Genomic DNA, 21575 nt, shown 5'->3' with positions numbered 1-21575 from the left:
CGTCCCACTCACTCCCCATGGAGACTTGCGGCTGTCCTGGAGAACACTGCTTTAAATTAGCTCCCTAAGCAGGGATCAAACCTGGAGCCCCTGCAGCGGACCTTCAGAGTCTTACATAACTACCGGACCACCGGGGAATTCCCCCAGAGAGCACCTTGACCTGGAGTTCAAGCCCAAGACCCAAGATCTAATGCCGGACTTTCCATCTACCATGGGAATAACCTCAGACAACCACAGGATCATTTTCTGCCTGCTTCTTCATTAGGGAAGGTGGAAGAGGCATTTTTCTCGTCCATTTTTAGGATCCAGTGGGTGGGTGACCTCACACGGATGCCTAGCTTTTCATCTGCCATTGACCCTTGTTTACTAACACATATTTCAATCCAGAAGAATTTTTTTTATTTCTCCCCACCGGCCTCCCTGCAGCTCCAAGTGGCCTGTATGACAAGAGCGGTGGCCCCCAGGCCTCTCCTCCTTGTAAGCTGAAGTCAATCCACATTCCAGAGCCCTCAGGAGGGGTCTGTGGGGCCCTCACTCCACCCCAGGGCCGGCAGGGCCCTTCCTGTGCCGTTTCATACAATGAAACACACCTGAGGCCTGACTGATGTTGATCTGGCCCTGGTCTCCATTCCCCCAGATCCTGCCTCCAAAACAGAGCTCAAAAATCTGGAAAATTCTTTTTCCTCCAGCTGCTGCCTCACATGCACAGAGCCAAGACAGCAGAACGCTTATCCTCATGAAGCTTAGATCCCAGGGGCTGCCCTGTCCACAAGGGACCATGTGAAAACCGTTATGGGGCCCGATTCCCATCATGGGGTGCAGTGGAAAGGAATGCGGGGTTGAAATCCAGTCTCCTGGCTTCAGCTCGTCTGCACGGCCGGCCGTAGGCAGGTAAGTGAAATTCTGCATCCCGTCATATCCTCTACCACTGGGCCCCGTGCCATCCCGTGGCAAAGCCCAGGAGAGGACTCTGTAAGTGATGCGGTGTCATGCAGACAAGAGGTGCCTGACAGCAGCGGTCCACAACCTTTCTGGCATCAGGGACTGGATTCGTGGAAGACAATTTCTCCATGGACCCGGGATGTGTGTGGGTGGGGGGACGGCTTCAGGATGATTCAAGCGCATTACATTTACTGTGTACTTTATTTCTATTATTTTTCCATCAGCTCCGCCTCGGATCACCCGGCATCAGATACCAGAGGTTGGAGACCCCTGCTCTATAGATGTGCCCTGTTCTGCTTCAGGACTTGGCAAGACATGATTTTAAATGGAAGTGTTTCTTTCATGGTAAAATCACATAGGTTTTCAAAAAAGATCAAAGTGAACTCAAGAGCCTCCTGAACCAACAACTGCCATTTCAAAGACGGTTACCCTCCAGTACCCTCCAGTGTCTTGTCCCGATCAGCATTATACTTTCCTCTCAATCATTCACAAAACAAATACTCACTAAGCTTCAGGCACCACACTAGGCGCTGCAGATCCAGCTGTGAACAACCACAGAAGACAGAGTCCTTGTTCTCACGGTCTAAGGGGGAGAGAGATGACAAACCAACAAATATCCAGTGTGTTGGTGGTGAGGGCTCTGAAACCCAACGCGGGGACTTCCCTGGTGGTCCAGGGGTTAGGCATCGTCCTGGCAATGCAGGGCCACGGGCCCCATGCCTGGTCGGGGAACTAAGTCCTATGTGTCTCGGGGCAGCTAAGCCTATGCACAACTATGGAGCCCGCGTGCCAGAACTAGAGTCCACGCACCGCACTGGGAATCCCCATGCCGCAGTGAGACCTGAAACGGACAGACAGATCAATAAAAATTAAAAGTAAGGGAAGTGCTGTTTCACATCAGGTGACGAGAAGGCCTTTTCTGAGAAGGTGATAGCAGAGCAGAGACCCAGAGGAAGCAGGGGACAGCATACCGTGGGGAGGCAGTGGGGGGAAGTGAGGGCATTGATGCGGGCTGGGGAGAGAGGAGAGTCGTGCTGGGCGGGGAGGAGGGTGTGCAGCAGGAGGGCCTTGAAGCAGGCGGACAAGACTTTGGATTTTATTCTGAGTGCAGTAGGAAGCCACCAGGAGGTTCTGAGCAGAGGGCTGGCACAATATGACATGTTTTTAAATTACATTTTCCAATTTCTCTGGCTAGCATATAGAACCATGATTGATTTTTGCCTACTTACCACCTATCCTGTGATTTTGCTAGATTCACTTCTTAGTTCTAGTAGCATCTGTATAGATTACTTAGAATTAGGTCTTCTGCAAACAAGATCATTTCACTTCTTCCCTTCTGTCCAAACTTCTTGCCTTTTATTTCTCCTGGCTGCCTTTTTAAACAATTCTATTTTATTTAATTTCTTGGCTGTGCTGGGTCTTCACTGCTGTGGGTGGGCTTTCTCTAGTGGCACGCCGGGCCCACCCTCCACTGCGGTGCAGGGCTTCTCACTGAGCTGTCATCTCTTGTTGCCAAGCACGGGCTCTAGGGTGTGTGGGCTTTAGCAGAGTGATGCACAGGCTTCATTGCTCCTAGGCATGTGGAATCTTCCGAAACCAGGGGTCAAACCCATGTCCCCTGCATTGGCAGGCAGATTCCCAATCACTAGACCACCAGGGAAGCTCAAACAGCTTATTGTTTTTGCTTTAAACCATCAAATGTCCTTCAAAGAAACTTCAAAATGAGAAAACAAATTATTTTATATTAACCACATATTTCCAATTTCTGGCAATTCTCATTCCTTTATATAGATCCATTTCACATCTGGTGGCATTTCCCTTCAGGCTGAAGACTCCTTTAATGATTCCTGTATTAATAGTCTCCAGGGAACAATTTCTTCTCCATTTCTGTCAATCTGAAAATGTCTTTGCTTCACATTTATTTTTGAAAGACAACTTTTTTCAGAACCTTAAAGACGGCATCTCATCGTCTTCTAGTTTGCATTGTTTTGGGTAAGAAGTCAATTATATCCTTATTTTTGTTACCTTATATGTAATATACTTGACCTTTGGATGACGTGGGGGTTAATCTGTGTATAACTTACAGGCACCTCTCCGTATTTATGCTTCCTCTGCATCCATGGATTCAACCAAGCACAGACCACGTACTATGGTATTTACCACTTAAAAATATCCATATATAAGTGAACCCACATGGTCCAAACCCATGTTCAAGGGTCAACTGCATATCTTTTTTCTTCTGACTGCTTTTAAACCTTTATTTTCAGAACCCAATTCTGGTGGGTCTTGGTGTGGTTTTCTCAGGGTTTGCCCTGCCTGGGGTTACTTGAAATTCTAAAATCTGTGTGTTGAGACTTTTTTTTTCCCATCAAATTTGATGATACTTCTTCAAACATTTTTCTGCCCACTCTCCTTCTAGAATTCCAATTAAACGTCAGATCACTTGATATGACCTCTCACATGGCACTCTGTTCATATTTTTTTTTTCACTCTGTATTTCAGTTTGAATGGTTACTACCGATCTACCTTAAAGTTCACTGATACTTTTTCTATAGAGCCCAAACTGCTGGGGAATCATCTGATGAACTTTTCATTTCAGATACTGTATTTTTTGGTTCTAGAATTTCAATTTGGTTGTTTCTTAAATTTCCATTTCTCCATTCAAATTCCTACCTGCTTTCTCATTATGTTTCTATGAGTTTGTATCTAATGAGCTTTTTTCTTTTTGCTATCAGTCACATTGCTTACATGTCTTGCGATTTTTTTATTGTATGCTGGATATTGTAGATAACACTTAGTTTAAATAGTGTTGAGTTTTATTCTGGCAGATGGCTGGTTGACTGGTACATCATCGTAATCCTAATGTGGCTTGTTTCTAGGTCTTGTTATTAATATCACAGGTTACGTGTGGTTCTTTCTATAGACCAAAGTAACCCTGTTCCTAAGGGGGTGACGTTCCTGTCATCTCAGGGGTTTAGTAAGAGCTCCTCAGTCTGGCAGGATAGAGCACTAAGTCTCCCAAGACCGTGTGACCTCCAGAATTTTGGTTTAGCTCACTATTTGCTCCTGAGTAATTGTACTCTGCTGAGCCTCCAAGAACCCTGTCCTGTGTAAACACAACTCAGTATTATGTAAGACTCTAGGCGACCACTTCAAAGGTTTCTGAAGTCTCTGCTCCGAACCTTCCTCCCCAGTACACTGCGTCCCACAGATTCCAGCTGCTACAGCACCCCCAGATTCTGACCTCTGTTTCCTCTGCCCAGCTCTCTGTTGGTCTCTGCTCCACTATGCCTTGGTTCTTCCTCGACAGCAAGCCCGGGAAGATGTGGAGCTTACCTCACATACTTCCATTAGAATCACAGACCACTCAGTATTGTTCCATTCCTGAAAACACTTGCTTCATATATTTTTCCCAGTACCAAACATTGGGGCTTCCCTGGAGGCTGTCAGTAAAGAATCCACCTGCAGTGCAGGAGACCTGGATTTGATCCCTGGGTCGGGAAGATCCCCTGGAGAAGAGAAGGGCAACCCACTCCAGTATTCTTGCCTAGGAAATCCCATGGACAGAGAAGCCTGGCAGATGAGAGTCTATGGGGTCACAGAGAGTCGGACACAACTAAGCAACTAAATCAAATCAATCATCAAAATTGCTGGAAAAAGAGTAAATTCAATATTTATTACTCCACCATGCCTGGGACTGGAAGTCTTTTGATATTCTGACTCTGACTGCTGTGTGGAAGAAAACTGCAAAATGAACTACCTACCCTAAGACCACATAAAGAAGGCTGATGACGGAGTTTTTCTTCGAAAAGAAAATGCAATGCTTTGACACCTGTTAAACACCTGTGCAAATCTGGCAAGACAGCAGGAGTAAAATATACTTGCAAACAAACCCATGGGAGCATGAAGCCAGTCCTCATCTCTGACACCAGGTAGAGACCTGCAGTTTGGAAGGCTGGAGTACAAGGACATGCTCCCAGAGGTTTTCTCGTTGAGCTCATCCACAGCCAGAGCAGAAGTGGGCAGTGCTCCTTCCTCATTCAAAGCTGGCCATCTCATCCAGGAAACCCACCATGAGCACAGAGGAGCCCAAATGTGTGGACTGGAGAACCCTCAAGAGTCAGGTTCTCATTTACTCCTTTCAAGATTTTTTTTTTTTAATGTGGACCATTTTTAAAGCTTTTGTTGAATTTTTTTATAATACTGTTTGCATCATGTTTTGGTTTTGTGGCTGCGAGGCAAGTGAGATCTTAGCACCCCAACGAGGAATCGAACCTGCACCCCCTGTGTTAGAAAGCAAAGTCTTAACTACTGGACTGCCAGGGAAGTCCTTGAGTCCCATTTAGACAATTTCAAATCCTCAGCTTTGGGGCAGAAATAGGTCACACGCTATTACTCCTGCAAGGACAGGACCAGGTCAACCCTCAACAAGTTATTTTCTGAGCAAATGTCTGCCCCTCACTGCAAACAGGGGTCTGGGTAGGGGGAGGCTGATAGTCTTCCCTGGCTACCCTGCCAGCTGACATCAGGGCTTCTCCCATCCACAGCCTGCCAACGGCTTGTCGCCCTAACAGTTTGTCAGGGAACAGGAAGATTTTACCAGCTAAATAAAAACCCAAACTCATACTCACTCTGTTGCTGTGAATGTCAATCAGGCAGACAAAATACCTGAAAGAGCCGCCCCCTCCCTTCCCTAGTACAAGCTGCCGCTTGCCCCGGACAACAGACCAAGGCTCGGATGTCAAGTGGCTCACAGATCCAATGACCCTCCCCGCCTCCACTCCCTGCACTGCCTCCATCAGTAGAGCAGCAAAGTCCAGAATCCACTTGAGAAGTGGCCTGAACCTCACAATTTCCAGTACAAGTTGTGTGTGCAGAAGTGAATGTCACTTACACCTTGCCTGTCTTCTCTCAGCCTGGATCGAGTCACTACATTCATTTTCAGGACCAGCCAGAAGAATCCTAAGGCGGGGTCCTGGTGGCTCCGATGGTAAAGAATCTGCCTGCAATGTGGGAGACTCAGGTTGGATCCCTGGATCAGGAAGATCTCCTGGAAAAGGGACTGGCTACCCACTCCAGTATTCCTGCCTTGAGAATTCCATGGACAGAAGAGCCTGGCTAGCTACAGTCCATGGGGTCACAGAGAGTTGAACAGAGAGAGAGACTAACAGAGAGAGAGAGGAGAATCCTAAAGGCTCAGAGGTCTACATAGAAGAAGCCCACTGCCCCAAATTTCCTCCAAGCTTTTAAACAACGCTCTGTTTCAAAGCTTAACGGAGATGCTAACAGCAGAGACTGGACAAGTATGTCCTTGAATTTAAGCCTCACACAGTGAATCAGCTTTTCAGAAACTCTGCTTCCTCAGACACTCCTGTGAGAACTATCTGGCGAAGATTTAGAAGAGATTGGCAGAGAGCTGTCAGGCAATTTCTGCATGAGGTTTCTGTGCATGCCACAAAATTCATATTTTCCAGAGCCCTAGACAGCAGTAGCAAACTCTTAAAATTTTCCTCATGGTATTTCCCTTATGATATTAGATTCCCTGGGCTTCTCATGGGGAGCTTATTTGTTCATGAAATTATTTTCTTCACTTTTCTTTTGATTTACGTGTAACAGCTTTGCAGTGTTCCCCGTAGCTCAGCTAGTAAAGAGTCCACCTGCAATGTGGGAGACCTGGGTTTGATCCCTGGGTTGGGAAGATCCGCTGGAGAAGGGAACGGCTACACACTCCAGCATTCTGGCCTGCAGAATTCCATGGACTGTATAGTAAGTACCTGGGGTCACAAAGAGTTGGACACGACTGAGCGACTCTCACTTTCATAAAAAGAGGTGGGCAGATAGGGAAGAATGCCTGTCAAAGTCTGAGGACGCAGTCACGATCTTTAGATAGACGGTCCCAGAGGGGGTTGTTTCCATGCCATCTGGACCCAGGCAGCTATCATCAGGGACTTCCCTGGTGGCTTGGCAGTAAAGAATCCGCCTGCTAGGTTCAATCCCTGGTTGGTTACCCCGGAGGAGCAAAGGGCAACCCACTGCAGTATTCTTGCCTGGGAGATCCCGCGGACAGAGGAGCCTAGCAGGCTATATAGTCCATGGGGTCTCAAAGAGGCGGACATGACTCAGTGACTAAACAAGGACAAAGCGCCATCAAACCACTCAGGAAGCCTCCAGGTGCAAAGAGAGGAGCTGTCAGGCTGTGTGACGGGGCAAAGGGGGCCTGGCACAAGCGAGCAGTCCCTCCCTGCACATTCCAGCTCTGACCCGCGAAGGCCCTTGGAAATCTGACTCCAGGCTAAGCCGGCCTCCTGGGGAACGGAGCCTGGCACTGAAACCTCCATCTGCCAGCGCGCCGGAGCACCTGGCCAGCTGCTCTTCTCCCTGCTTTCCTTTCGGCCTGGGGAATCCTGTTTCCGCGCCACCTGTGAACTCACAGAGCCTGTCCCCAGGTCCAAAACCCATGGGCGGGCATGACAAAGGAGCAGTGATCTGGCTGAGACACGACGGCGAGAAAGAGCGGGTAGCAGGGCTCAGGCAGCTTTCGAAAGGGGTAACTGAACCCTGAAGGAGGAAATGGATGCCTTTTGTGCAGGTTCTCAACCCTCCGGCTTAATTAAACATCCACCAGCAGTAAGCCCGTCTTGTCATCTGTCCTTCCTCCTCCACATCGCACTGGGAGGAATGCTGTTCCCTCCCCAAGCCTGGCACCACCTCCCACCTCGGCTCCATGCCCTCCTCCGGAGGCTCCATCCATGGAGCAGATTTGAGACCTCTGGGAGAGAGGGTGGGCAGGACCACCCTGGGGCAGGACACCCCACACACTTTTTAGGAAGAGCAGTTATTTTCTCTGGAACACATCCTGAGAAGTCCCTTGTTTTCCAAACCACCACTTCTAGGACCCCTGGAACCAGTCAGCTCTGGCTCACCATGACAGTCGTTCTCCCCAAACAAGGAGCAGCCTGGAAGCCACGCAGCTCAGGTAGGCGTTAAGGTGTTCCTCCCTCCCTCCCCACCCACCGCCGGAGTGTGGGCGTAGCGTCCTCCAGGCCCAGGCCTGTTTAGAGGGGGACCCGGGCTTTGCTGCCGAGTGGCGCTGACAACTGCACCCAAGGAGTCGGCAGGACTGAATCAGGTGATGCAGGGCTACTGCTAAGCTCAAGGGTGCACACAACGACCTCTCAGCAAAAGGGGCCACTCAGGACTCAGGTTCCCCTGACCTTGCAGAAAAAAGAGAATCAGAAAAATCTAAGAAACTGTTCATTTGTCAACAAAGGTTGAGAAGTTGTCCTCAACCCCATATGGCTGCCAGGAAGTGGAGGACACAGCAGCCCATGTCCAGCCTCCAGGTCTGAGGCTCACGCAGCTGTGTTTGCACAGAGCAGCTAGGAGACGAATGTCACACCTGGGTTGCCGGCCAAGCACTATAAACTTTGACTGGGTTTTTTTTTCTTTTTTTTAAATTATTTCCAAATAAATTTTCCAATATTGAGCCTACTGCAAATTCCTCACTCATCTCAGCTTCAGTGTTCACATCTGGAAAATACAGAAGTTGGGTCTATTCTTGCTCCAAGATTCTGCAGGTAGGGTCTCACTTATGGGGTGTTTACACCCAGAGTTTTGGAGGCGGCCTGGTGGGAAGGGGTCCTGGTGCGACAAGCCCAGGTACCTGGGCTGGGTGTGGATCTAAGAGGCGGGGGCCCCACATGCCTGTGAGTCTGCTCCCAACACAGCACATCCCTAACACTTCCTGAGCTCAGATGCCTCGTCCTTCAAAGGGGCTCGTTAATTCTGGCTCTACTCACTTCACAGTTAATGGGGAGCCCAGACAAGACTGTGGGGTGCAAGCTGTGCCATGAAAAAAAAGATGGTTCTGAGAACTTCCCTGGCGGTCCAGCAGTTAAGACTCAGAACTTCCACTGTAGAGGGCACAGGTTCAATCCCTGGTCAGGGAACTAAGATACCGCATGCCAAAGGATATGACAAGAAAGGAAGCAAGTAAGGAGGGAGGGAGGGAGGGAGGAAGAGATGGTGGTAAAGATGGAGCGGTTTCTCCAGACTGTGGCGCATCGGATGCCCCCAAGGCTTGGCCCTGGGTGCCAACCCGCAGCACTGACTGAGGAGCCTGGACCTTCTCCGTGGACAGAGCACAAGGTCGGGCACCAAATGGACGAAGCTGACCAGATGTGGTCCTTGCCCTGGGATGCCCACAGCTGACACTGTGCCTCTTTGGTGTGCGAGGTCCAGGTGTGTCCAACACCACGCCCAGATCAGTGCCAGGGTCAGGAGGTGACTGCAGGAACAGGAGCTGCCCAACCTCTGCCGGATAGGGTGCCCGTGGCCCCCCGTGGCCTCCTGAACCCAAAAGCTGGTGCCCATGGCCAGGCCGGCACTCCAAGGCAGAAATCACCTGCTGAGCCTCAAAGCTGGGCCAGCCTGAAAACCTGCAGACACTTTGTTTTCTTCCCCAAACTGTTCAATTCACATGATTAAAACCACAGAAACCCCAAGCACACCGACAGCGCTGCTCGCATGCATCTCACATGGCGATGTGAAAACCGCAGCGGTAACAGCCTGTGCCCATCCTGCATGCCAGGTCCTGGAAAAATGTTCTTTCGAGAACAACGCTGACACCCATGTGATTAAATGCTTTACGGTTCCACCTGGCTGACTCATCTGATGGCAACACAAGTGCCAGGCCCTCCTCACCCCTTGTTGTGCTGTAAGTGGGAGTGACACCCACCAGCATCTGGGACCACACGCCTGTGCCAGAGGTTGGGGAGAATGGGAAAGGTGCAAGGGACATCAAAGCATTTGGCAGTTTATTAAAGCAGTTGCCTTAATCGCTCATTCCTTTGAACAAAAAGGTAGTTTACAAAATGGAGACGGGGATGGCAACCCACTCCAGTATCCTCGCCTGGAGAATCCCACGGACAGAGGAACCTGGCGGGCTTCAGTCCACAGGGTCTCAAAGAACTGGACACGACTAAGCGACTTTCACCACGCAAGAACACAATAAGGACAGCAGCTGGAGGAGGGCGGGCTGTCGGGCGGTGGACAGGCATGGGTTCAGGAAGGCTCGGCCACCCAGGTGTGCTGCAGGCAGGCAGAGGCTCTGAGCTGAAGGTCAGCAGCGACCACGCTGATGCCTCTCCTGTCTGACACTTGCACCTCGGGGGTGACCTGCCGTGCCCACTCGGCCCAGCTCTGTTTCAGGTGTGCTGCTCAGACCCACTGCTCGTCCAACTGGGCGAGTGCCAGGTACAGACAGTCTTCTTCCACCCCCCAATCCTCCCAGGCCCGGGATGGCCCCCCAAGAGAGACCCCCGCTGTGGCTCCGGGCCGCCTGCCTTTCGCCCCCGCCTGGCACGACCGCCCCCTCCCCAAGGCAGCCCTGCTGAAGCAGCTGAGCTAATTCTGGGCTCCCTGCCACCCGCACAAGCCCACGCCGCACATGCTCTGACTCATTTTGGAGGCGCCTAGAAGCAGGGGCCAGGAGACAGGCCACAAGGCGCCCACGGGCACCCCATCAGCCCTGGGCCAGGGGTCCTCGGACCTGCAGGGAGGCCTGTCATCACCTCCACAAATCACACGGAGTGGGGGAAGAGCCCTGATTTTGAACTCTGTGAATACCCTGAGATGTCCAGTTATATGCTGATAGTACAGAGTCTGGGAGTTAAAATCTGGAGTTAAAAATTGAACCTGTCTTACTGTTTACCATCGAGACCCGTATGGCATGTGAAAATTTCTCACCCTGCCAACATTCTCAAACCGAAAAGGCATTAGATCAGAAAAGCAGGGAGAATTTACATCTCAAAGCTCAATTCAGCCTAATTCAAAACCATTTCCTGAACGTCTATCTCGAGTTATTCTTCCTTGTCCCCCGGACCTCAGGCAGAGTCTCCACCCTCAAAGAACTTCAGAGATGTTTCTATCCTGCCCACAGTGGGGGGACGGCTCCAGGGCTCCAGCGGTGGGGGGGGGGGGGGGGGGGGGGGGCTGGGTACAGGAGCAGTTACTTCTGCCCTGGACGTGAGGGAGGGCATGCAGACTGGGCAGCCCATGGGCAGAGGACACGGGGCTGAGGTCTGTGGCATCTGGGGATGTTTGGGGAACAGGGAGCCTCAAGGCAGGGAGGGGAGGAGTAGGTATCAGACGTGCTTAGGTGCAAGGAATGCTGGTCAGGCTTGGACGGCCAAGCCCCCTAGTAACCAAGGACCACACCTCCCATCAGAGGGCAGGTCCGGGCATCCGTGAGTCATGAGGAGTGCTCTCTGAAACAGCAGCAGGACCCTGACCAATGTGTGTGGCTGGGCGAGTTACTTACACACTCTGAGCCTCACAATAATCAGAAGAAACGATCAGAACAGAACCTATTGCAGGGATGTTCTGAGGATTAAATGAGCTACATGGAAGCTGTGGGCAAAGCACCTGCCTGTGGCCGGTGATCTCGCGGTGCCCAGGTGCAAGGTGGTGGGAGAATACAGTTCAGCGACAGACAGGTCAGGGGTGTGGGGGTGTCAAACCCCAACTCCACCATCCAGAAGCAGGAGGGCCTGGGAGAAGTTACCTGGAACCTCTGAGCCCCTTCCACAAGATGTAACAGCGTCCTGTTTTTCACAGGCTTAGAAATCAGCTCTGTTTTGCAGGTCCTATTATCATTGTGTGGCTCCCCGTGACCCACGGACCAGTGTGGGGCTGGCCGCCTTGTCCATGTGCCCCGCTTGTGGTCAGGAGCCAGGAGTCAAAGTCAGGAAGCAGCCAGGGGTCGGAGGTGAGAACCAGCGAACCCGGGTACCGGTGGTTCTGGAGTTCCTCTAACGGACCTTCCACTCGGGAAGCCGGCCTCCCCCTCCGCCGCCGCAGGCACCTCAGAGTCAGCCAGTCGGCGCAGATAGCAGCCCGGCTTCCCGCTGCGCAGGGGCCCGTGGCCACCACCAGTGAAAACACGCGGGAAAGGCGCACGAAAGGAGGCGGCTCCAGCGAAACCCGCAGCGTCCCGCCAGTCCCACCCACCCCTGAAGTCTACAAGGGCTGCCCCCGCCGGCGGGCCCGCCGCCCCCGGATCCTCCCGCTGCCCTCTCATCCACCCTCATCCTCACCCCGCCCTCCTCCACCCTCTCCCAACCCCCTGCCTCCCAGCCCGCCCCCGCCGCCGCAGGCGCTCCCAGGCTCCGGCCCCAAGCAGCTCCGCCGCCCCTTCCTCCCGGCCACAGCAACGCAAGGTCCCCGGGGCTGAGCCCGCCGGCGCTTCCGAAAGCGCTTCCCTGAGGCTCACCCTTCGCACCTCGGGTTACGGAGGCTGGGTCCCGCCACCACCCCACCGCGGCTCTAAGATTGTCCGGGTGGACGCGGTCCAGGTGGACCTACTGTTTCCTTCCTTCCTCTTCCAAGGAGACGTCTTTAAAACAGGAGGGGGAGCCCTGTCCTGCCCCCTTCTCAGCTCTCAGGGATCGGGTTCCCGAGTTCAGGAGTTCAAGGGCCCTTCAACCACCGGCCTCCCTATCACCTCCGCTCAAACAGAAAGGGAGGCCGGCTGCCCTGGGGCGCCGTGCCCCGCAGGCAGCACCCCTGCCCTTCCTCCTGGCTCCGGTTTTGAGAGTCTTGTCCCTAGAGTTAAGATCCGTGAGAAAGAAGGCAGGCTGAGTCTCGGCCCAGGCTGCTCCCAGGGCCCGTCCCCAGCCCCGGGAGCGGTGACGGGCAATCATCAGGTGCCTGTGGTCCAGAGCAGCGCCCCGGCAGCGGGCGTCAGCTCCCTGCCCCGTCTCGGGTCTGTCCGTGTGGGCAGCTGGGGTGAAGGAACTGGCGTGGGGCTCAGAGGGTGGGGGGGGCGGGCGGTCAGCCTGGATGGGAGTGTCCGTTTCCTGACCTGGCCCAGGGACTGGGCGATCAGAGTGACAAAGGCTGAAAAAGACATCACGTGACAGGGCTCAGCGATGAGGGGGTGCAGGTGTGGGCCGGAGGGGCTGCCCAGCCGCCCGCTCTCTGCATGGAGCCAGAGGTGGCCAAGCCCCTCCTTTGAGTCCAGGAGCACCCGGGAGGCCAGAGCACAATCCCACGGTGGACTGGCTCCCGAGCGCACGGGAGGTTGCTCCCGGGACCCTCCGGGCTGAGTCGGGCAGGCCTGTGCCCGACAAGCCTGTTAACTGGGACCAGAGGGACCAGGGCTGCTTGGGGCCGGGCGGATACGGCTGTCTGGAGTCCTTCAGGAGCTGCCTGTGTGAGCCACGCAGTCGAGTCCGACTCTTGAGACCCCGTGGACTGTAGCCCGCCAGGCTCCTGTGCCCGTGGGATTCTCCAGGCAAGAATACTGGAGTGGGTTGCCATTTTCTTCTTCAGAGGGTCTTCCTGACCCAGGAATCAAACCGGGGTCTCCTGCATTGCAGGCAGATTCGTCACCGTCTGAGCCACCAGGGAAGCCCCTATAGACTACAACCCCTCTTTTAAAAGCTTTTACATTTTGATTTTTTAAAAACTGTATACACTGAGATGTTTTTGTTTGGCTTTGAACTCCATCCTCAGACACACAGCATGGAGCAGGGGCAAGCAGCCCCACTGGGGGTGGGCGGGGTGGGGTCCCTGAGGGGGAGCCTCCGGAGGGGCCAGGTGGAACCCGGGCCAGGGCAGAGAGGTGGTCCACAACCCTGGGTGAGCACCTCCTGATCCTGGGCACTCCTTTGCTCAGCCCACCCAAAACTTCCTGTTCTCCAAACAGCCTACGTGACAGGGTCTTGCACCCAGTATCGGCTCTGACAAAAGAGAAGACCAGCCTATCCCCCCAGCACATGTCTCATCTTCACTCTGGCCCCGGGCTCTTTGCCACAGGCCCAGCTCCCCTCCAGCACTCACCCACTGTCCCTCCTGCCTTCTTCATTTACCCGTAGCTCATGAAGTGCCCTAGTGACTAAGCACCCTTCGGAAACACTCCTGAGGGTTCCATTAGTGAGTGACTCACTCCCCATTGCTGAGGGTTTAACCTTGCTTCCAAATTTTCATCTTTATAAATTACATTGTGATGAACATCCTTGCATAGAAATCTTTTTGATGGCAGATTTAATTCTTTCCTTGGGGAAAATTCCTAGGAGTAAAATCACCACATTGAAGGAATTCTTTTAAGGGGAATTCTTTTAAGGGTTTTAGGACAACTGCCGAACAGTTTGGCAGAAAGTGTGTATCTTCTTCCCCTCCGAAAGGTATATGAGAGTCGTTGCCATACACTTGCACCAAGTACCATCCTCCGAAGGAACAAACAGAAACAATACACACCCCAACATTTGCTAATTTGACTGCTGTTTTTCTTCCATCACTCAGTTGTGTCCAACTTTTTGACCCCACGGCCTGCAGCACACCAGGCTTCCCTGTCCTTCACCATCTCCCGGGTGCTCAAACTCATGTCCATTGAGTTGGTGATGGCATCCAACCATCTCATCCTCTGTAGTCCCCTTCTCCTGTTGCCTTCAATCTTTCCCAGCATCAGTCTTTTCCAGTGACTCAGCTCTTTGCATCAAGTGGCCAAAGGACTCAAGCTTCAGTTTCCACATCAGTCCTTCCAATGAATAGTCAGCATTGATTCCCTTTAAAATTGACTGGTTTGATCTCCTTGAGTCCAAGAGATTCTCAAGAGTCTTCTCCAACACCACAGTTCAAAAGCATCAATCCTTCAGCGCTCAGCCTTCTTTATGGTCTAGCTCTCACATCCGTACACGACTATTGGAAAGACCATAGCTTTTACTATATGGACCTTTGTTGGCAAAGTGATATCTCTGCTTTTTAATACACTGTCTAGATTTGATAGCTAATTTGATAGCAAAAAAAATGGTATCGAATTTTATTAAGTGCCTATTGCTTTACTACTTTCTCACATTTCCTGGTATTACTTTTCCTCATGTGAATGAATTCACATCCTTCACCCACTTTCCTACTGGCCAGTTCATTCATAAAAAGAGTTCTTCATGGGACTTCCTTGGTGGTTCAGTAGTTAAGACTTTGCCTTCTAATGCTCGGGGTGAGGGTTCAATATCTGGTCAGGGAGCTAGGATTCCACATGCCTCTTGTGTTAGTCACTCAGTTGTGTCTCTTTTCGGCCCCACTGACTGTAATAGCCTGCCAGGCTCCTCTGTCCATGAAATTCTCCAGGCAAGAATACTGGAGTGGGTAGCCATTTCCTTCTCCAGGAGATCTTCCCAACCCAGGGATAGAACCTGGGTCTCCTGCATTGCAGGAAGATTCTTTACCATCTGAGCCATGAGGAAGCCCCAAAAGCAAAAAACATAGACTAGAAACAAAATAATATTGTAACAAGTTCAATAAAGGCTTTAAAAATGGTCCACATAAAAAAAAATCTTTAAAAAAGAAACAGTTTTTCATATTTATTATTAGAGTTGTTTATGTAACTCTATTTTTCGTACATGTTGTTAAATTTTTTTCTCAGTTTATCAGCTGAATTTTTATTTTGTTTTGGATTTTTTTTTTCCTTTTGGCATACTAAAGTTTTGATTCCCCCAGATGAACAAACAAAACAATTTTAGCCTTGTGGCTTCTGTCTCTGATAGGACATGCAGAAAAATGTTTCTCCTCCCATAATTTCTCTTAATAAATAAATTTCTTAATTAAGGCTATGCCAGGCCTTAGCTTCAGCAAGTGGGATCTTCAATCTTTGTTGCAGCATGCGGGATCGTTGTTGTTGCAGCATGCAGTTCACCTTATAATTCCTTAAGTTCTTATCTAAAGTGGATTTAATAACTTCATTTTTACATTTAAAATTGCAACCCACATGGAATATATTTTGGGGTTTGACATGAGTGAGAAACATGATGGTTTTCCAAGTGGTTAAATATTAACTCCTATTTTCTAGACTTTCTTTTCTGTTCCATGGGTATGATTTCAATTCCTGGCCCCAAATTAAAATGTTTAGATACTTACAAATTTATAATATGTTTTAATATCGGATAGGTTATCCATCCAGATGCTGACTGGGAATTGCATTAAATCCATGAATTAATTTGAGAACAACACGAATACACAAAATAGTATTACAGGAAATTGTTTAGCGCTTGCAGGAAAGTTTTAAATACCTTCATTTACAGAACCATTCTCTTGGGTCTCCAGGTCAACTTTCTTTGTTCTTCATGCAGGTTCCATACATTTTCCATTAGCATTCTCCCCATCTTTGATTCTGTCATGAGTGGAACAACTTCCCCATCACATTTCCTGACTTTCTTAGGGGCAGAGAGGCTGACTGTGCACATTTGGCACATAGGTGCTATCTCTGCAATGTCCCCCAAGCCAAGCACATCTGGTTCCAAAGCCTTCACTGAGGGGCCACTCCAGAAGACGCCGCAGGGCTGTGACCACTAGGGGGCGCTGGCGTTTTCCTCCGCAGTTTTTAGTCTCCTCTTTTAAACTCCATTGCCCATGCAGCCCATGTCCAGGCTTACTGGCACCAGATCCTTCCTCCAATTGGAGGTGCCTCTTACTGTAGAAATGACCCTCATCCCATAATCTGATTTCATCAATAATGTTGTTTGGCTGCTAGGTCACATCCGACTCTCTGCGACCCTATGAACTGTAGCCCTCCAGGCTCCTCTGTCCATGGGATTTTCCAGGCAAGAATACCAGAGTGGGCTGCCATTTCTTTCTTCAGAGGAGCTTCCCAGTGCATGGATCAAACCCGAGTCTCCTGCACTGGCAGGCTGATTCTTTACCACTGAGCCACTAGAGAAGCCCACTCCCCGCCCCCCCAAAAGAATACTGCATTGCATATTAAAGGCTGCTAAGAGAGTAGGTCTTAAAAGTTCTCATTACATTAAAAGTTGGAATAAAGATGTATGTATAAGAATGTATGGTAGCGAATGTTAACAAGAGTTATTGTGATCACTTTGAAATATATACAAACATTGAATCATCATGTTGTATACCTGAAACTAATATGTCACTTATACCTCAATTTCAAAATAAATTAGCGAAAAATAAATAAGATAAAATATTAGGAAATGAAAAAAAATTTTTTTCCACTGGGTTTGCACGTTATGGAGGAGCCCTTCCTCCAGTCTACCCTTGTGCTCCAGCGGGGATGCCGGGCAGGCTCGGCCCACAGTGCCGGTGCTGACAGACTGAGTGAGGGAAGCTGGGAACGCGCGCCCGAGGTGTGGAGAAGCCAGAAGGAAGGACGGCTCCCGGAAGACAGGGAGGCCTCTGGGGCTGAGCACAAAGGAGAGCTTGTGCCTCTTCGGAGTAGATGGGGTGCAGGCCAGCCCAGCATGCCTGGAATCTCCCCAGACAAGGCCCTGGGCTCCTCCTTCCCATAGCAAAGTTGGGAGCTGCGGTTTGAGAAATCAGATCTGCCCAACCACGGCCCAGACATGCTCAGGTGAAGGCCAAGGCTTTCAGGCTCGGCCACAGGGCAGGTCCACGTGCAAAACTTGTTCACACAAAGTCCAGTCCCACCCAGACCTCCTGAGTCAGCCGGGTAGGTGAGGCCAGGGCAGCCACAAGCGGGCTGATACCAAGACCACGTACGGCCCAGGCCAGCGCCTTTCATCTCTTTGGCCTCCCTTGAATGAGGTGACATGGACAAGCAAAGGAGAAGGAAACATCTGCCAACGGTTGGAGGCGGGTGCTGGGCTAGGAAGGCGCCTGACGTGCACGGTCTAATTCAGTTACTGCCCCAACTTACAGATGAGGAAACACATTCAGAGGTGCAGCCACAGCCCCAAGCCTGGAACCAGAACCAAAAAAACAAAAAATCCCATAATTGAGAAATACAACCTTCTCTGGTTTAGCTAAGACACGGAAGGGCCTAAGAGTGCCAAGTGTGTCTATCCCAATGACACTGAAGCCTCAGGCACCCAAGCACTTGGTCCTGAGCCTGAGAAACAAGGGTTGTTTGCCTTCATCAAATGGGCTACAGCCAAGGTTTGAGGGCAAGAGGGGGGCTTCTCAGGGTCCCTGCTTTTTCTCCAGGCCCTTTCTGCACCTGGGCGTGGGTAAGCCAAGCCACCGAGCAGCCCCGTCCTGCCTGGGTCAGCCCCGCCTCTGTGGCCCTGCTGAGGCATCTCCCAGGGTCAGCAGGTCCCCCGCCACATTCCCAAATTCTGTGCACTGTGACTTCTGGGGCGCTAAGCACTTCTGCCTTCGTGGGTCCCGTCCTCGATTTAAAAACCTCCTTTAAATATATTTTACAATTTGTTGCTGCTGTTTAGTCGCTAAGTAGTGTCCAACTCTTTGGGATTCCATGGACTGTAGCCCTTCCAGGACAGCCCTCCTCTGTCCATGGGATACTGGAGTGAGTTGCCATTCCCTTCTCTAGGGGATCTTCCCGACCCAGGGATTGAACCTGTGTCTCCTGCTTTGGCAGGCGGATTCTTCACCACTGAGTCACCAAGGAAGCCCATATTTTACAACTGCTTTGAGATAAAGATGAATATATTATTGCATATTAAAACATCTTCTTTAACCTAAAGTTTGTGTTTTCCTTCTGGTTTTAAAAGATTGAAACATTTTTGGGACTTTGCTGGTAGTCCAGTGGTTAAGATCCGCCTGCCGACACAGAGGACACAGGTTGAACCCTGGTCCAGCGACTAAGCTCCCACATGCTGCGTGGCAACTAAGTCTGTGGGCCACAGCCTACGAGCCCACGAGCCGCAGCTGCTGAAGCCTGAGCACCCAGAGCCTGTGCTCTGCAACAAGAGAGGCCAGCGCAACGAGAAGCCCGCTCACCGCAACTAGAGAAAAGCCTTCACACAGCGACAAAGACCCAGTGCAGCCAAAAAAAAATTTTTAATTTCTTTAATTAAAAAAGGGAAAAGAAATGACATTTTGTGGGCCCTGAGAACTATCATGGGCTCTCAGAACCATGCTGTCCGTGTCCACTGGGCCTGTGGGCCCGGCCCCACCATGAGCCCCGCAGGGTTCCCTGGACTCTCCCCACGGAACCCAGTTTCCAGCACAGCCAGGGTCTCTAGGACCCAGGCCCCACACGCCCAACCCCATGGGCCTGCTGCCCCCATCCATGACACTCAGCGCCCTCATGCGGATGCGCGGATGCCGTGTAGATCGAGTGCCCCGCCCCAGAGGGCCTGCTGCCCCCATCCACCACACTCAGCGCCCTCATGCGGATGCGCTGATGCTGCATAGACAGTGCCATGTGCTGTGCTGTGCTTACTTGCTCAGTCGTGTCCAACTGTCTGTGACCCCAAAGACTGTAACCTGCCAGGCTCCTCTGTTCATGGGGACTCTCCAGGCAAGAATACTGGAGTGGGTAGCCTATCCCTTCTCCAGGGGATCTTCTGGACCCAGGAATTGAACCTGGGTCTCCTGCATTGCAGGTGGATTCCTTACCAGCTGAGCTACCAGGGAAGTCCGTGAGCGCCATGAACCTCGATAAATGTGTATTGAAGGAACAGGAATAGAGTGAATAGCAGTGAATTTTTATCAGTGGTACTACTAAATGAACCAATAGGTTGGTTTGAGGAGCTTCTGCCTGATTTTCTTGGCTCTATATATCATATTCAAATTAGTTTGACACTCAGCTCCCTCACAGGTCAACAAGACAGCCTGTGAGACAGAGCTGCTGAGAGAAGGATGTGTCTGCAAGAGTCTCAAAGCCTTCTTTTATTATCCAGGTGAAAAACAGTGGGGTCCACAGTGCCTCACAGTCACCAAGTGCCTAAAGCAGCCTGTATATTTCTAATCCTAAAGCTCTTCTGGACTGTGACACTTCAAACCCTTTGGAAGTGAGTGCAGTAGCTGATGCTTAGGGATTGCTTTTTAAAAAACAAATCCTGGGAATTCCCTGGTTGGTCCAGTGGTTAGGACTCGGGGCTTTTACTGCTGGGGGCCTGGGTTTGATCCTTGGTTGGGGAACTAAGATCCTGAAAGCCATGTGGCATGACAAATAAATAAATAAAGTCCGAAACAGAGAAAACTAAGCAGCAATTAATAATTGGAATTTTAGTATTATTTAGCCTAGTACATCTTTTAAATCTGTCTTAATGTTCAGTTACAACTCTTTTAGACTGCATTTTCTTAAATCATGTTTTCTTTTATTTAAGATTCTTTAGTTGCTAAATAGTGTCCAACTCTTTTGCAACTCCATGGACTATATTGCCTGCCAGGCTCCTTTGTCCATGGGATTTTCCAGGCATTTTCCTGTGCTAAAAAGGAAACATTTGGGTGCAGAAAACTACACTTTGTTTTATAGCAGGAGTGGAGCCTCATCCACTGCAGAAGCATCATGAACTCACGCACCCCCTGGTGGAACCTCCTGAAATTACAAGCAAAGTACCCAAGAGGAAAAAGCAAACTGCAAAAGGGCATTTCTACTTTTTTGAAAGCCTATAAATAATGAAATCTCCAAACACAAATCCTCAGTTCTTTACATGTGAATCCCTGATGGACAAGCATTATCTATAAATGGCATCAATATTACGTCACATACATACACAGGTTCTTATTTTTTTAAATACATGTGAAAAAGTAGTCAAAGGGTTAGTTGCTCAGTCATATCCAACCCTTTGTGACCCCAGAGACTGCAGCCCGCCAGGCTCCTCTGTCCCTGGGATTCTCCAGGCAAGAATACTGGAGTGGGTTGCCATGCCCTCCTCCAGGGGATCTTCCCAACCCAGGGATCAAACCTGGGACACCTGTGTCTCCTGCGCTGGCGGGTGGGTTCTTTACCACTTGTGCCACCTGAGAAGCCCTTAAACACATGCAGATGTGAATCAATAAAGTAAGTCATCCAGATGAGCCTTGAAATTCATGCTATCTTTTTGTTTATATATATTTTTCCTCATTGACATACTGATATATTGAAAATGTAGTTGCTGTCATGTAGAACGTTTCTCTACTTGTTCAGTGCTACAAAGGAACCCTCCTACTCGGAAAAACCAGGAATCCTGGCTTTATGGGAGAACTGACAGCCTTTAAGAAACCAAACACCATGGCTGGCCATCCTGGATATTGTGTCTTGAAGTGAAATTCAGATGGGAATTCCACTCTGATGGGCAGCAAGGAGCTTACACTGCAACTCTGCACACAAGACTATATGTCCATGAGAAGAGCAAAGAACTGCTGTGATATTGTGTTGATGTTACAACAGAAGTGTTTATTTGGGAACTGGGGTGGAACAAGAACAGGTGATGTTTGGGCAGTATCTGCTCCCTCAGCCAATCCTGCCAGCACATGGTGAACAGTTCACTTGGGATCATCCCCTGGAGCCAGAGAGACTCAACAGGCAGCCACCCTGATGCCACCCAACCACTGATGTGGTGCTGAGATCGGGAGTGGTCCCTGTCTAGAGCTCTGGAGCCCTTCGCCCACCCCCAGATTTCAGGAGGTTACACCTGCTAGGGCTCACCAGATGGGGACAGGCGCACACGCCACATCTCCCTCCTGATCTTTTGGTTCCTCACCTCCACCCAGGGATAATCCTCTATGTTCTTTAAAGCTGTAGGACCATGTCATTCCTCACGCACCCAAGAGTGCCAGGAGCACAGCCCAGGCTCAGCTCCCTGGGGCTCCAACTCGTTCAGGTTTTATCCTCTCCGATGGCACGCTGCAGGCACTAGGACTCCAGCTGGTCCACATGACGGCCCTCGGGGGTGGGGGGCTTGTCACATCCCCATTTTCCAGACGGGCAC

At 50.6% G+C, this 21575-nt stretch overlaps 1 protein-coding gene across 1 annotated transcript in view; it reads right to left on the bottom strand.

Annotated features, from left to right (window-relative positions):
• Positions 1-21575, bottom strand: part of CRACDL (CRACD like) — a 125501-nt gene that overhangs the window by 92678 nt on the left and 11248 nt on the right. The gene's annotated exons all lie outside the window — the stretch shown is intronic.

Source organism: Muntiacus reevesi, chromosome 3 (assembly GCF_963930625.1).
Source record: "Muntiacus reevesi chromosome 3, mMunRee1.1, whole genome shotgun sequence".
In the NCBI taxonomy this organism is placed as follows: Eukaryota; Metazoa; Chordata; class Mammalia; order Artiodactyla; family Cervidae; genus Muntiacus; species Muntiacus reevesi.
Note: the sequence above shows the minus strand (reverse complement) of the source record. Positions and strands in the feature narration are given on the sequence as shown.